This window comes from Sinocyclocheilus rhinocerous, unplaced genomic scaffold (assembly GCF_001515625.1).
Source record: "Sinocyclocheilus rhinocerous isolate Xijiao unplaced genomic scaffold, SAMN03320098_v1.1 scaffold1055, whole genome shotgun sequence".
Classification (NCBI taxonomy): domain Eukaryota; kingdom Metazoa; phylum Chordata; class Actinopteri; order Cypriniformes; family Cyprinidae; genus Sinocyclocheilus; species Sinocyclocheilus rhinocerous.
This window is the reverse complement of record NW_015658727.1, coordinates 672,526-686,448: the sequence shown is the minus strand read 5'-3', so window position 1 is coordinate 686,448 and position 13,923 is coordinate 672,526.

Below are 13,923 nucleotides of genomic sequence, written 5' to 3'. Positions count from 1 at the left end.
GTTCATCAGCTGGAAAAAAAAAACTTTTTAAAAGTGATCACAACGATAACGTTCCTGTCAGGATTATGGACTATTCTGTGTGTTTTTGCCCCTGTGACCCAGTTTCTTCCTCATGTTGATTGTGTTAATTTGATTCCAGGTGTGTCTCATTCCTCCCCAATTATCCTGCCTTTAAAAGCCCTAGTCCTTTCAGTTCTTGTTTGTCGGGTCTACTTGTTGAATGTCCTCCTTGTTCTCGGTTTTCCTGTGGATTATTAAAGACTGTGTTATTCAAGTACTCCGTTTCCTCGTTCCTTGCTCCCCGAGTGAATTGTGACACTGTGTACATTCATACTCTGCTTTAAATGATAAGACTGTTCGAAAACATTTCAGCAATATAAAACTTTTACTTACACTAAATTACATAAAAAAAGGCTTGTGGCAATATTCAGATCAGTGGGTTTCTTTCTGCATCTGGAGCAAATTAAAAAATAAAGCAGAACAGATCATAAAATGATATGATATTTTGAATTTGATGTGAAAGGGTTTATAGAAAATATACATATATAGCGGACTATTTGGTGCGCACAGATAATTTATTAAGATAATTTACATCAACATAAATTGATGATTGTTTTATCTTTACACACCCTGATGAGACCCTGAAGTGGAAGTATGACAGTCTCAGCGTCCTCTCTTGATTCTCAATCTTGGTCATCCTGCAGAGAGTAGACTGCTGCTGAATATGACGTCCTTGCAGATTAAGTGGTCACTTGTTCAACTTTCGCCATTAACCTGAGTGCACCAGGCAGTTTGCACTCCCCGCTGGGCTACATTGGCACATTTATTGTCTGGGGACTGACTAATGGATCCCAGTTAAGGTGTGTTAACAATTTTTCTATCGATTAATGAAGGGAAATCATAGCCAGACGAACTTAGCCCACAAGATTTAGTGGCTTTTAAGGTAGTAGGGACGAATATAATGCTTTAGAAAGAGCTACTGTACATTATATATAAGACACCTGCTACATTAAGTTACATTAAGGTTTAATACGTCTTCATTACTGGCAGGGCGCCCAACCCCTTCAAGGTTGAAATAGAGATCCACCTTTCATTATGCCACTTCTCATTGCTCTGCGGAGAGATATCAAATAATAATGGAACTATTGAGACAGTTCTGCTCGAGCTGTTAATGCTAATCGATGTATTAAATATTGAGCATTTCCATAGCAGAACTCTGAACAGCTGCCACGGCGGTCGCCCAAGATGATTCAGGATGCTGCCACAGGCCTTACTTTTCATTTTTGCTTAATTAAACAAAGTAGACCATGATAACAGCCCTATGACCTCTGAACTCCAACCTCTAGAAAAGTAGCTACATACTCTGATGTGATTTATGATACTTCTAGATAATATGAAACTCAAAACACTTTGGTTTTTACGGTGTATGGCTGCTTTACTTTGCAGCAGAAACAACAATGTCCCACAGCCTTTTCTGATACATATCATTGATGTTTATTCAGCTAGAAATGAGGCATTACGTTTAAAAGTTTGGGGTCAGTAAGATTTTTTCTTGTTTTTAAAATAAGTCCTTTATTCTCAACAAGGTTGAACATATTTGTTAAAAATGCAGTAAAAGTAAAAATGCAGTAATTTATTCCTGTGATGGCAAAGCTGAATTTTCAGCATCATTACTCCAGTCTTCAGTGTCACATGATCCTTCAGAAATCATTCTAATGTACTAATTTGGTGCTCAAGAAACATTTTAATTATTAACAATGTTGAAATCAGTTGTGCAGCTTAAAATTTTTGTTTTCAGGATTCTTAAAAAGTTTGCCATTTACTTGAAATTGAAGTTTTTTTGTTACCATGTAAATACCTTTACTGTCATTTTTGATCAATTTAATGCATCCTTGCTGAATAAAAGTATTAATTTATTAAAAAAAAAAAATCTTACTGACTCCCAACTTTTGAAAGGTTGTGTATTTAACTTATCATATTCATTTCAAGTGTGATATCATGCAGTTTTGTCTGTCTTATCACACACAATCTCTTCTCCACCTCTTTTCAGAGTCACAGTAATCCAATCCCCTCACGTCCTCAATGTACATAAATGCACAAACACATGACACACGTCAAACAAACACTCAGTATGCGCGCTCAGAACGCAAAGATCCCATAGCAGAGCTTAAACAGCATCTCGGGGCCGACCGTGAGCAGGGGTGGCCATGTTAGATTCCTGCGTGCCGCACACGACGCAGCTCAAATAAACCCAGCACAGTGAGCCGGGGTCAGGCCGCCTCTGCTGAGGGATGCACTGCAGTGCCAGTTGTATAGAAAGAAAACAGGGTACCCAGCAGGACGTCCCGCACAGGGCCCAGCCAGCCAGATATTCAAACCTGCTCCCTGTTTCTCTTTCCTTCAGAGTGTCCAAAGCGTTAGTCATGTTTGCCTTGCTGCTCTTTGATGAGAGTAAATATCATCTGCTCTCAGACACTTTGATTCTGTCAAAAAAGCAGCAAATCAACAATGATTTTCAGTCCTAAAGAATGTAATGCTGCAGTCAAAGACTGAGATTTCATTTAACATAACCTCTAAAGAGTAGTTATGCAAAATGTGTGATATATATATATTTATAAACAGATGCCTCATATATTAAAACAAATTATGCCAATTTTCAGTCTTAATTATTTGATCATGTTCTTTTCAACATAAGTTTTACAGCTTTAGTTAATTTCCTAGTAAGATGTCAAAAACAAATCAAACTTGATTTTATGGAACACACCATTTAAAAACATGAGGCTGTTGACAAGAAAAGAAAAAAAATGCTGAACACTTATTAAAATTTCTTGTTCTGTGGCACATTTGCAAGCTGTGCCATTGTGGAATTGTTGCCAATAGCTTGTACTGGGCAGATGGGCAAGCCAGAAAGATAGATCAGATGCCTCATAAATTTCTGTTCGCCACCAAAACTGAGGAGAGATACAGCTATCCGTGCTTTATTGCCTGGGGCACAGGGTGGGCCTGCCAAATGCAACAGTTTAAACCGTCTATCCAAATTATGCCCGATTCAGCACAGTGAGTGTAACTAATTCATATCCTATCTTTTCCATGAGTGCCGTTTTCTTTACCTAAAAGAAAACTGTTTATGACAATGTATTCTTATATTTCCACTCTATTCTACTGCACCCAAAACCACATTCTTTTCCCTAGCAACTATAAACAGCAATTGAGTCGTAATGCTTAAAATAGCTGCAGTTCAAGGTGAAATTTGAATGTTTGTATTTCTATGTCATTTATGTACATAAATGGTTAATAGAGTCCTGGAGTTTTATATGGCAAACAGATGTCGGCCCGAGAGCAGAGCATTTTGTAGCACCTGCTTGAGTAAACAGAGGCCTGCTGAAGCCTGGAGCTCGCCTGTTTTCTTTCCATAGACACCTCACTGCATCCAAGCAGTGACAGACCGGTCAATAGTCTGGAATAATTAAGATTTTTTTAATGTTCTATGTCTATAAGTCGAATACTTTTATTCAACATAGATGCAATAAAGTGATCAAAAGTAACAGTAAAGATGTTTATAATGTGAAAGAATTCAGCTTTGTCATCACAGGAATAAATTACATTTTAAAATATATTCAAATAGAAAACAGTTATAATGATATATATTGATATATTATGATGTCGCTGGATTAAATAACAAAACATCAAACTAAGTGGATTTTATTTAAAAGAAATATGTTTTAAGCAAGATAAATGTAAAAAATTGCTCAATATTGCTAAGACAAAATTATTTAAATTTTATTTTATTTGAAGGTTACTTTTAACTCATTTTACTGTAAAAAATTAGTAAAATGTCTAGCACTATTCATTCGCAAATGTCATTTTTAGTATCAAAATGTTTGGGGGTCACTGTATAACATATAGGTGAGATAAGCAATACATCACTCTACACTGTAGTGTTGTTTTTGGTGGTACATTTGGTAACAGCACTTAAAGTGTATCTCCTGCATGCAGACATCTGCCTGATCTCAGCTTTATTCTGTGTCCTCCTTTACCACAATTGACTTGTCATGTATTTCACAGCTAATTAGGCCTTTACAAATGAGGCCAATGCCCACTGATAAGGACGCTGCTAAATTGACCGTAAATGCTACCATTCAATCAGACACAATGACCACCCCTGCAGCAATAATCAGGATTAATTCATGCTGCTGTATCGTGCACAGATGCAGTGGGAAAACATCTACAGCTTTGACGACAGCAACAGAAAATTGTGAAGTCAAAAGTGAGTTTTCTTTACAAAGGCTTTCATTGTCTTTTCTGGATTTCCACTTACACATCTAATGAATTTAGTTGTCTGAACATATGATCAACATATTTTCCTCATCTCTTTGTGTTAGAATTCAGCTCACCGCTCAAAGCATGCTAGTAGAGTATTGGGGTCCGTCTGAATGCCCCAAACTGTCTCTTACCTTTAGTACTCCCCTCACAATCTGCCTCGAGTACATAGGCACCAAGATTACTTGTGGCTCCACTATTTTTTGGTATTAAGATCCCTTCTTCCTAATCAAGTCGAGCTCTCGCGCACCGTCCAAGGACAGTCGGGTGAGATGGTGTGGAATCTCTCTTGAGGGAACAGGCCGAGCCCCTCTTTCAGAGCTATCATGGTGTATGTCTCTGTGAATTGTTAAGACATTGCGCTGATGCCTACCTGGCAGCACTGCCTGACTGAAACTGCCATTTTAGCCCTAAAGTCAACAATTCAGCCTGACGGCTTTAATTCAGCGCTTATCAATTCTTCCTGAAACAACTGACACTGGATATTTCAGGCTTACTGGTTAACAGCAAACGAGTGCTGATATTGAATTCCTAGGTAAACAGGTTACATCCACAAATCTAAAAGTAGTGATGTAAAGTCATCAGCCAGTGACTTCAGCTGCTGTGTCGGTCTTATTTTTATTATTATTATTTATTTTATTTTTATATTACAGTCCATTATTTTCCACTGCACTACAATGGATTGCACTTTTAAAATTGCACAGCACAGAAAATGGAGGGGTGGAGGGTGGGGGGTGGGGGTCAAACTTATATGAAAACAATGTTAGTAAGTTTTCTGCCATTAAATAAATCATCTAAATGGAGAAAAATATGTTGTTTACCCATGGTCAATCAAAACAAAATGGACTGAGAATTGAGAAAAGCCTGAGTCAGCAGTTCACAAAGATAGCCATTATCCATGTCCTCCTCCTCTGGAACAATGAAATCACTGATAATCATCATCATCACAAAAATCATTGTAAAAATGCTTTGTAAAAAACATGTAAGGCATTCAGCATTAAGAATAATATATAAATAAATATGTAAATAAATATAAGTATTATTACCTTAGATCCTAATACCATAGAAAAAGCAAAGAATATTTTACTATTATATAATAAACTATTAAATTTTAAATGAATTGGCAACTCAATTTTTAAAATAATTTTTAATTATATATTTTTACACTTACACTCACACACACACACACGTATATACATATTTTAGTATATTATTTAGTGTGTGCTATTTTAGTATTACTGAGATACTATTATAGTTTTATTAATATTTGTAATTAGCTTTTGTTTTTATATTTTCCATTTTCATTTTTATATTTTGCTTGAGTTTTTGTTATTTTTAATACTTTTTCAATGTCTATATAGTTTTTATTTCTTTTTACTTCAGTTTTAGTTCAAGTTATTTCAGTACATCAAGTTAAACTTAAATTTTAATTTTAATTGATTTGATTTCAAGTAACACTGACATACCAATACATATCTTATATTGGGTATATAAGTTTAGATAAGTGTATACAATTATTGAAATGTTCGACTTTTCTGTTCGCACTAATAGAATATTAGCATTATCAAATGCCTTTCATGAATATTGTTCTGAAAATATTTCTGTTTGACCAGAAACAACATAGTCAGTTCCAACAATTCCGGTCTTTAAGATGCCCTAAAAAGCCTCCAAAATTATTCAGTGTAAAAACATAACACGACGTCTCTAACAGTTTCTGTTGATGATGATAACAAATTAAAATTAAAACATAAAAACCGATTGAATCCTAATCCTAATCTCATTCTCTGACCACAGAGGTATTAGCTACTGTTTTCGCCCTGTTTTCAAGTGGGAATGACAAATTAAGTGATCCTTTCCCTTTCCCCCCCACCACGTTCTTTTTCTGTCAGCGGCTTCGTCCTTCATTCCTCCGGTGACAGGGAGTGCTGAAGGACGCCTCGACTAGCTGACACTGCAGTTCCGTCTGCTTCTGGGCTGCCTGCTGCCAAGAGAGCTCACACTGCCTTGCAGGCACTTGATGAAGAAAAGGAATCGATGGAGTGAAGAATGATGAAGAAATGAAAGTGGGAGACAGACAAGCTGCAAAAACGAGTGTGGCACTTTTTCTGTGACAAAAACCATTAGTTAGGCAGAAAGGAAGACGGTAATAGATTTCAAAATGATCTTTCTATTTAAAGTCTTTTCGCTATAAAAAAATATCCAGAAGAATATAAGAACATACTAGATAAATTCAACTGTGCAGTGAACTGAAATAATAAATGTCAAAAATGCATTTAAGATTTAGAGAAGAAATGCAATATTTTTCTTCTGGGTGAAAGATAATAAATAAATATGGAAAAAGACACAAATTTTTTAATATGACTGCTTTAGCCCAATCGTTAGAACTCAAAATTCAGTTTTCTTCATGATAAACGGTCTGACTCTGTCCATTAGGATTATTTTCCTAACTGTATAAGCAAAAACACAATGGACTTTGTCAAGCATCACAATTCAGGCATTAGTCATAGATATTGCATTCGCTTAATGGAGGATAATAGGATCATATCCATCTCAACTAGTGCAGTAAATATGGCATTTTAATGTTTACTGCACTGTTTGGATTTCTGGATTATTTGAGTGGTGCTACAATTCATATAACATGACTGTTCATTCTGATGGTCCACGCCGACAATCATTACTGCAATTATCCTGTGATGCAGTTGCAAAATGACTGATGAATGAACAGAGGTTTTCACTGTTTTTTGGCCGCTCACCAGGCACACGTATTCATCTTCATTTTGTGGGAGTGTCTGTTCATATTCTGTCCCTAAAAAACCAGTTCTGCGGTTGAATGCCAGTAACTCTAAGCGAACGCAAAATATTACTCTCAGCATCTATCTATTTCACAGACGTTCTCGATGTACCGCTGCAAAACGTACTCACTTTAGGCCATTTCAAAATTTAGTTTAAAACCCGAGGAATGACCTGTGTAATGGATTGGACAAATCTCAGCCCTGTTTTAAGTCTGGCAATGCTTTTGAGTTAATAACCCTCATTTTTATTCATATTCCAATAAATATATTAGATTTATGACACTCAGGGAGAATTTTACCTGACATGCACATGGTTCAGAAGTGAAAGGGACCTGAACGTAATCTGCACACTCATGTCCCATAAATGTCTTTATGAATACTTTGCACATCGAATATTTAACGCAAGCGGTAAGATGTCATAGCGCACCAATACACATGGTCAAAAGATGGGACAAAATGACCCCGCTACAGGGATTCCTCTATTTCCTGCACAATTGATTTATTTCACATTATTAATGAACTTTGCTGCAGCTCCACTTGTCAGGGCTGCTGTGCAGAGGTCAATAACCAGAGGAAACTTGATGTTAGTAGATCCAGCTTAAGTGATTCTGTCGCGCTAACGATTCAATATATCAGGACAAATGTCAGGTGCTTTTAATATGTTGATTCACCACCTCTAATCTGCATAAGCGCAGTGCTTGCGGGGATCCGAGCCGGGAGATTTATAATGCCTTGCTGAAATTCCCCTTGCTTTCGGTAAATATTTGAGGTTGTAGGAAGAGTTGGCCAAACAGCAGAAGAATTTAAAACATTTTTCCTCTTGGTCTAGTGGAAGAACACTGAGGATTAGCGGAGAAATGCAGTTTATTTGTTCATTTTTGTTCATTATGATTTCTGGAGAAATATTTCCATTAGCATTTCCATTCATCTGGCTAAAAACAAAATACTGGTGAACATCTATAATGAATTTGTGATTACACATTATACATTGCTTGCAAAAAAAATCTATAAAATAAAAATAAAATAATAATTCTAAAATGTGCACCTGTAAAGAAATTTTTTTTTTATTATATTGATTAGAATTGACTGTGTTTTTTTTATTTTATTACTACGACATAGGCCATCATATATTTAGCGTATATTGAAAATAACAAAACATATTTCCTTAAAAAATATATTTTTAACATCAGCAGATTCAAAAATAATTTATGTAAATGAAAAAAATTAGTAAAAAAATATTTAAAATATTAATCTGATATCTGATGATGCTTGTAAAATATTTCATAATTATAAGGTCATCCAAAATGCCAGATTGGGGAAGTCCTGCAAAACCATGTAAACTTAAAAAGTACAAGTGTGCAGAGATTTTGTAGAAGGGCCTGGGAGGCAGCCACGTTAACACTAAAGGTGACTAAACTGCTGGCTGCAGTTTTCTGGTCGGTTGCAGAAATCAGTGCAATGGATTGGCAGGAAGAGATTTAGTTGCGTGTGGCAGAGGTCAGTGTATTGTGTATTCTGTGCAGTCAATAATAAAGTAAGGACTTATGCCTGCTGAAAGTTAATGAGCAATCACAAGAACCTTGGAAAGTCATTTGCATCCTTACATCGGCTGCACACTTTGGCTCTGAAAGGGCCCAGGGGATCCAGAGTCATCGAAAAGCCACAGCAGGCAAGATGGAGGAGATAGACCTGCCGCAATGATCCCCAATGCCTCTAAAAGCAGGAGGACTATCCATATAAAAAGCAGATGATATTGCTCTTTTGGAAGTTTTAATGCACATAGTGTTCAATGCTGATCTCTGCAAATCATTCAAAAGACTATTATGCTACATTTCTATATTCCAGAAAACTATAACAGCCAATTTGAAAGATTTTTTCTAATTGAAGCAGAGCAACTTGAAAATTACAACCTTTAATTCATCCAGAAAGTGTTTAAACACACTCTTAATGTGGGTTTAAGTAGCATACCACAGCCACAAAAGCATACTTCAATTGTTTAAGAACACCATCAGTCATATGCTTGGCCTAAATCTGAATTACCTGGACATTCAGGGCATTCAGTTTGTTGCCATATAGGGTCATAAGGAACAATCGTCAGGGCTAGTAGAGGGTGGGTAGTCAATTGGAATATTCAGCATGCCCTTGAAGTCAACAGCCATCACTGTGCATGCATGAAGGATTCACTGTATCAAAGGGTGGCACCCTGCCATACTACACTGGTCATGTAATCAACCATGCTGCTTTCCAGTCAACAGCATACGGAGGTAATCTAGAGCCACGCAGAACAGCGTTTGGTTGTTAACGGTTCTCGCATGTGCTTTTATTCGCCGATACAGACACAACACTAATACACTCTGACAGAGTTTTCTGGATTACTATTCAGCAGTGCTGCAACACTGCTAATGAATATACAGTGCAAAACACTAAAATCAAAAGTATACAGAACAACTAGTGCAGTCCAATTCTTGAATAAATGATTCTTATAAGCCATTTTTTAATCTCGTTCTAGTGAATCAAAAACATACAACGTACACAGTAACTTATAAAAGATAAATAAAGATGCACATATTTTTTTACTTTATTTTATGAAACAATAAATAATAAATGTATAATACATTTATAATAAATAATACAATATTTTATCATTATCACCAATTAATTTTATTTTGTGCTTGTTTAATATTGTTATTTAACATATATTTATGGCAAGCTATTGGACTGTATTTATGCTGCTACAAAAAAGAATGAAAATGTCGCTAAAACAATTCTCGCAAAAGTGTGTTTACAATTTTTTATTATTATTATTGGTGCAAATTTTTTTTAAAAGCCATTAAATGTCTATAATGTAAAAATATACAAATTTCATTAAATAAAAGACACTGAGCTACTGAACCTTGAAGTCTTGTATTTATTTAATGATATTTGTATTTCAGTGTGCCTTCAGGTTTCTAAAATGCAAAACTATACAAGGAGAGGAAAACAAATCTCATTACTTTGCTTGGTGCTATTTTTCCAAAACAGTATTGGAATATCACGACAAGAAACAGATTGTTTCCCAGCCCACATCCAACAAGCCTTATTCTAATGTGCCAAGGCCATGCGACTTCTAGCTTTGTTACAGTCAAGTGCCAAGAGCCTTCCTCCCCTCCTATTTTTAATATATCTGTATAGAGAGAGTATATCTTACACTGTTCTGACAAGAGACAAATGTTTCATTCAAATGTGGCTTTCGCATATTGTGGAAGAAGTAATGAATTCCTGTGCTCTGGCGGGCCCAGTTCACCGTGTCAAGCCTGTGCAAGGCGGAACCCGGCTGCAACAGCAAAATTAAATTTAATGTTCCAGCCGCCACTAGAAAGGTGCATAAATCAAGGCTTTTGATTTGCATGGACTGTTACGAACAACCCTATTCCACACAAAAATAAACCAAGCCTCAAATATGATGTCAGCTGAAGAACAAAGCAATTTTATGATTAATAAAAGTGAGCAAGTGGCGGAAGAGTTTTAATTTTCACTGGTGTTACATCGCTCGGATGTCAAGTATGTTATTAAAAACACAGCTTCTATTCTCTTTTCATTTTTAAAAGAAATCTATCACAAATGTGTTTTTTTTTATGTTTTGGGGAAAACAAGAAGCAAAACAGTTTCTTAAAGGAACAGTTCATCCAAAAATGAAAATTTGCAGAAAATATACTAACCCTCAGGCTATCCAAGATGTAGATGAGTTTGTTTCTTCATCGGAACAGATTTGGAGAAATGTAACATTACATCACTTTCTCACCAATGGATCCTCTGCAGTGAATGGGTGCCGTCAGAACATTACAATAATCCAAAAGTAATTGAAACAACTCATAAAGCTGTATGTTTGTAATAAATTCTTCATTAACACATTTTTAACTTCAAACTGTTACGGCTAAAATACAAGTCCTCTAATATAGTTTTTTTTCCAGTGAAAATGTCGTTTTGTCCGGAGAGAAATATGCACAGATCAAGCACCGTTTACAAGCGAAAACATTCCAAAACGTAAGTTGGTGGATTTTGACACGAGAGGACAACAAGGGATGGACTTTTCAATGGATTTTGGACTCTATTGTTATATTTTGGCCAGAAGCAATGGTTTAAAGTTAAAATTTGTTACTTACAAACACGCAGGTTTTTGCTTTAAGAGATATTATCTGATAGTCGTCTGGATTGCTTGTGGATTATTGTGAGGTTTTTATCAGCTGTTTGTACTTTTATTCTGATGGCACCCATTCACTGCAGAAGATCTAAATGCTAAATTTCTCCAAATCTGTTCTTTGACCTGTCATAACATCCAGACTGTTTATTTAATGGTTATAATATTATTTTAAAACTAATCATTAAATTATTTCCAATTAAATTGTTTCCTACCACAATAAACCAAAGCACCAATATATGACGTGTTGCTGAATGTAACTATGAGGCTGAATTGAAGGCTATTTAACAATATAGATATATTTAACAATATAGACTAAATATAGCTATATAGCTAAATATAGCTAAAATATTAGTTATATTGAGAATATGGCACTACATGGAGTTGAAATTGCTTAAAAATACTCTCATCTTCAGACAATCATATTAGACTACACAACCAAATGATCTACAGCAACTTGACACGTACACACACAAATAAAAATGAATGCAGTGAGCATATGGATCTATGAGGTCACAGTCCGCCTGTCATTATCATTCCAGCACCAGCTAACTGTCATTTGAAACTAGTCTGCGGACCCCTTAGAAATCAGACTTGATCGATATCACATTAATTTAGACTTCTGCTGATCTGATCAACTATATTTTATATTGGGGTGAACATGGGACCTACAAGAAAAGTTTGTAAAAATAGTGTTAATAAGAAGGAATTTCCCATACTGATTGTTCACAGGTTTTTTCCCTGTATTTTGAATTATGCATTGCATTGTGTTTTAGGGTTAAAAAGAAATGACTGTAAACTGTAATAATTTCTGCATGCAGAAAATGACCAGTACCTCTGTATCCTGCAGAGAGGGCAAGAACCTGGTTATTGAAATAATAAGGAGCCACTCTCAATCTACTTTTCTCATGCTTTCCTTCTGCAGAGACATACATAGGCATGTGAAGGGGGAAAGTAGCACTGCCCTCCCAAAGAATTATGGGATTAACTTCCACGGCATTGCCGCAGCACCGGATAAAGAGGTGCAGGTGTAGCGACTCACCCCTATAGTTAAAGAGATTATCAACAATGAAAATAATCTAAGAAAAGTTACTCTGTGCTGCAGCCTCGATGAAACGTCTTGCCGTTTTCTGAACAATCTCCTAGAAAAGGCTTTTTATTGTATAAGTGGGCAGGAGCCAAACGTCCTGTACTGGTGGCCATCCTCTTAGCCCCCTGATCCCGGCCCGCGTCAATCTGATCTGCAAACTCAATAAAAACGATAGGAAGGATGATTGGCTTTTACATTAAAAGCCATATATTCTGATGAATTTGTCTTTTTCTTATAGTTGACGTGCGCTTGCAACGATGGAATAAAGGCTCTGAGTGCATCAAGACATAAACAAATGGAACAATATGAAAAAGAGTGAGAAGTGGCCTGCAAAATGACAGTCATGCACAGCGATGCTTCAAATCAGTGTCAGCTGAGGAACAGAATAAAAGATGAAACACAATACAAAATAAGATTTAAGAACCTGCTAGCTTTGTCAGAATAAAGCGAACAGATGCCACTTTCTCAATTAATGGCGAGTCTTAATTTGCAATGTACAGCTATAAACAAACAAATTTATGCTGTTGTCTTTATTGTTCAACAGAGAACTGCAGTTCAGAGTCATTTTATGAAGAACGCTGGATCAGAGAAAGTGGCGAGTGTCGTTTAACTGCAAGCCCATCTGCGTGCATGGTCACAATGCAAAACCGTAACTATTCATGGCCATATGTCCAAACAGAGAATGCCATCTAAGAGTGACAGAGCTGTTTAATGGCATTGGTAAATGGCTCACTGAAGTGAATGTATTAAATGGTTTACTGTGCTAGTATCAAATGTGTGTTTTATAATGATTTGAGACCTCTTTAGACCAATGAAATGTTTAGTAGGTCTCTTGCTCGTTGCTGTGCTGGTTCTTCCTACGATTCATGTGAAGGTATGCCATATACTCAAATTAGTGATAACTTAAATGGTATAAAATGACCCACATCTTACTTTGTCATGCCTTTTAATCAGTGTTGGGAAGGTTACTTTGGAAATGTAATAGGTTACAGATTACAAGTTACCCTACTTAAAATGTAATATGTAGTGTAACTTTTCAATTACTTTATTAAAACAACCAATCAGAACATGACACATACACAAGGCAGAGAGACATGAGGCAAGGGAAACATGACACAAACAGCATGAAACAATTACAAAATAAAAGACATGGAAACATGAACATGACAAAACCCAAACACCACATTACAACCAGGCAGGGTTAAACTTACAATATGTGCTCAACACTGATAACTGTCAGACTTTCTAAATCCTTCATCACTTGAATTAAGATTATAATATTTTAATTTTAAAGGAGACATTGGATGCAAAATATCTTCATTTGCATATAAATGTGTCTTAGCAGTGTGTGGACACAACCACCCTACAATGGTAAAAATGCACTCCTTTTTTTTTTAATCCCCCAAAAACCTCATCAATTATCAAGCCATTTTGATTTTGGAGTGAATACCAGCACTCTCTTCCACCTTCAGTACCACGACTGAGGTGAGACCCTTGAGCAAGGCACCAAACCCCCAACTTTGTTGGTGTGTGTTTACGGTGTG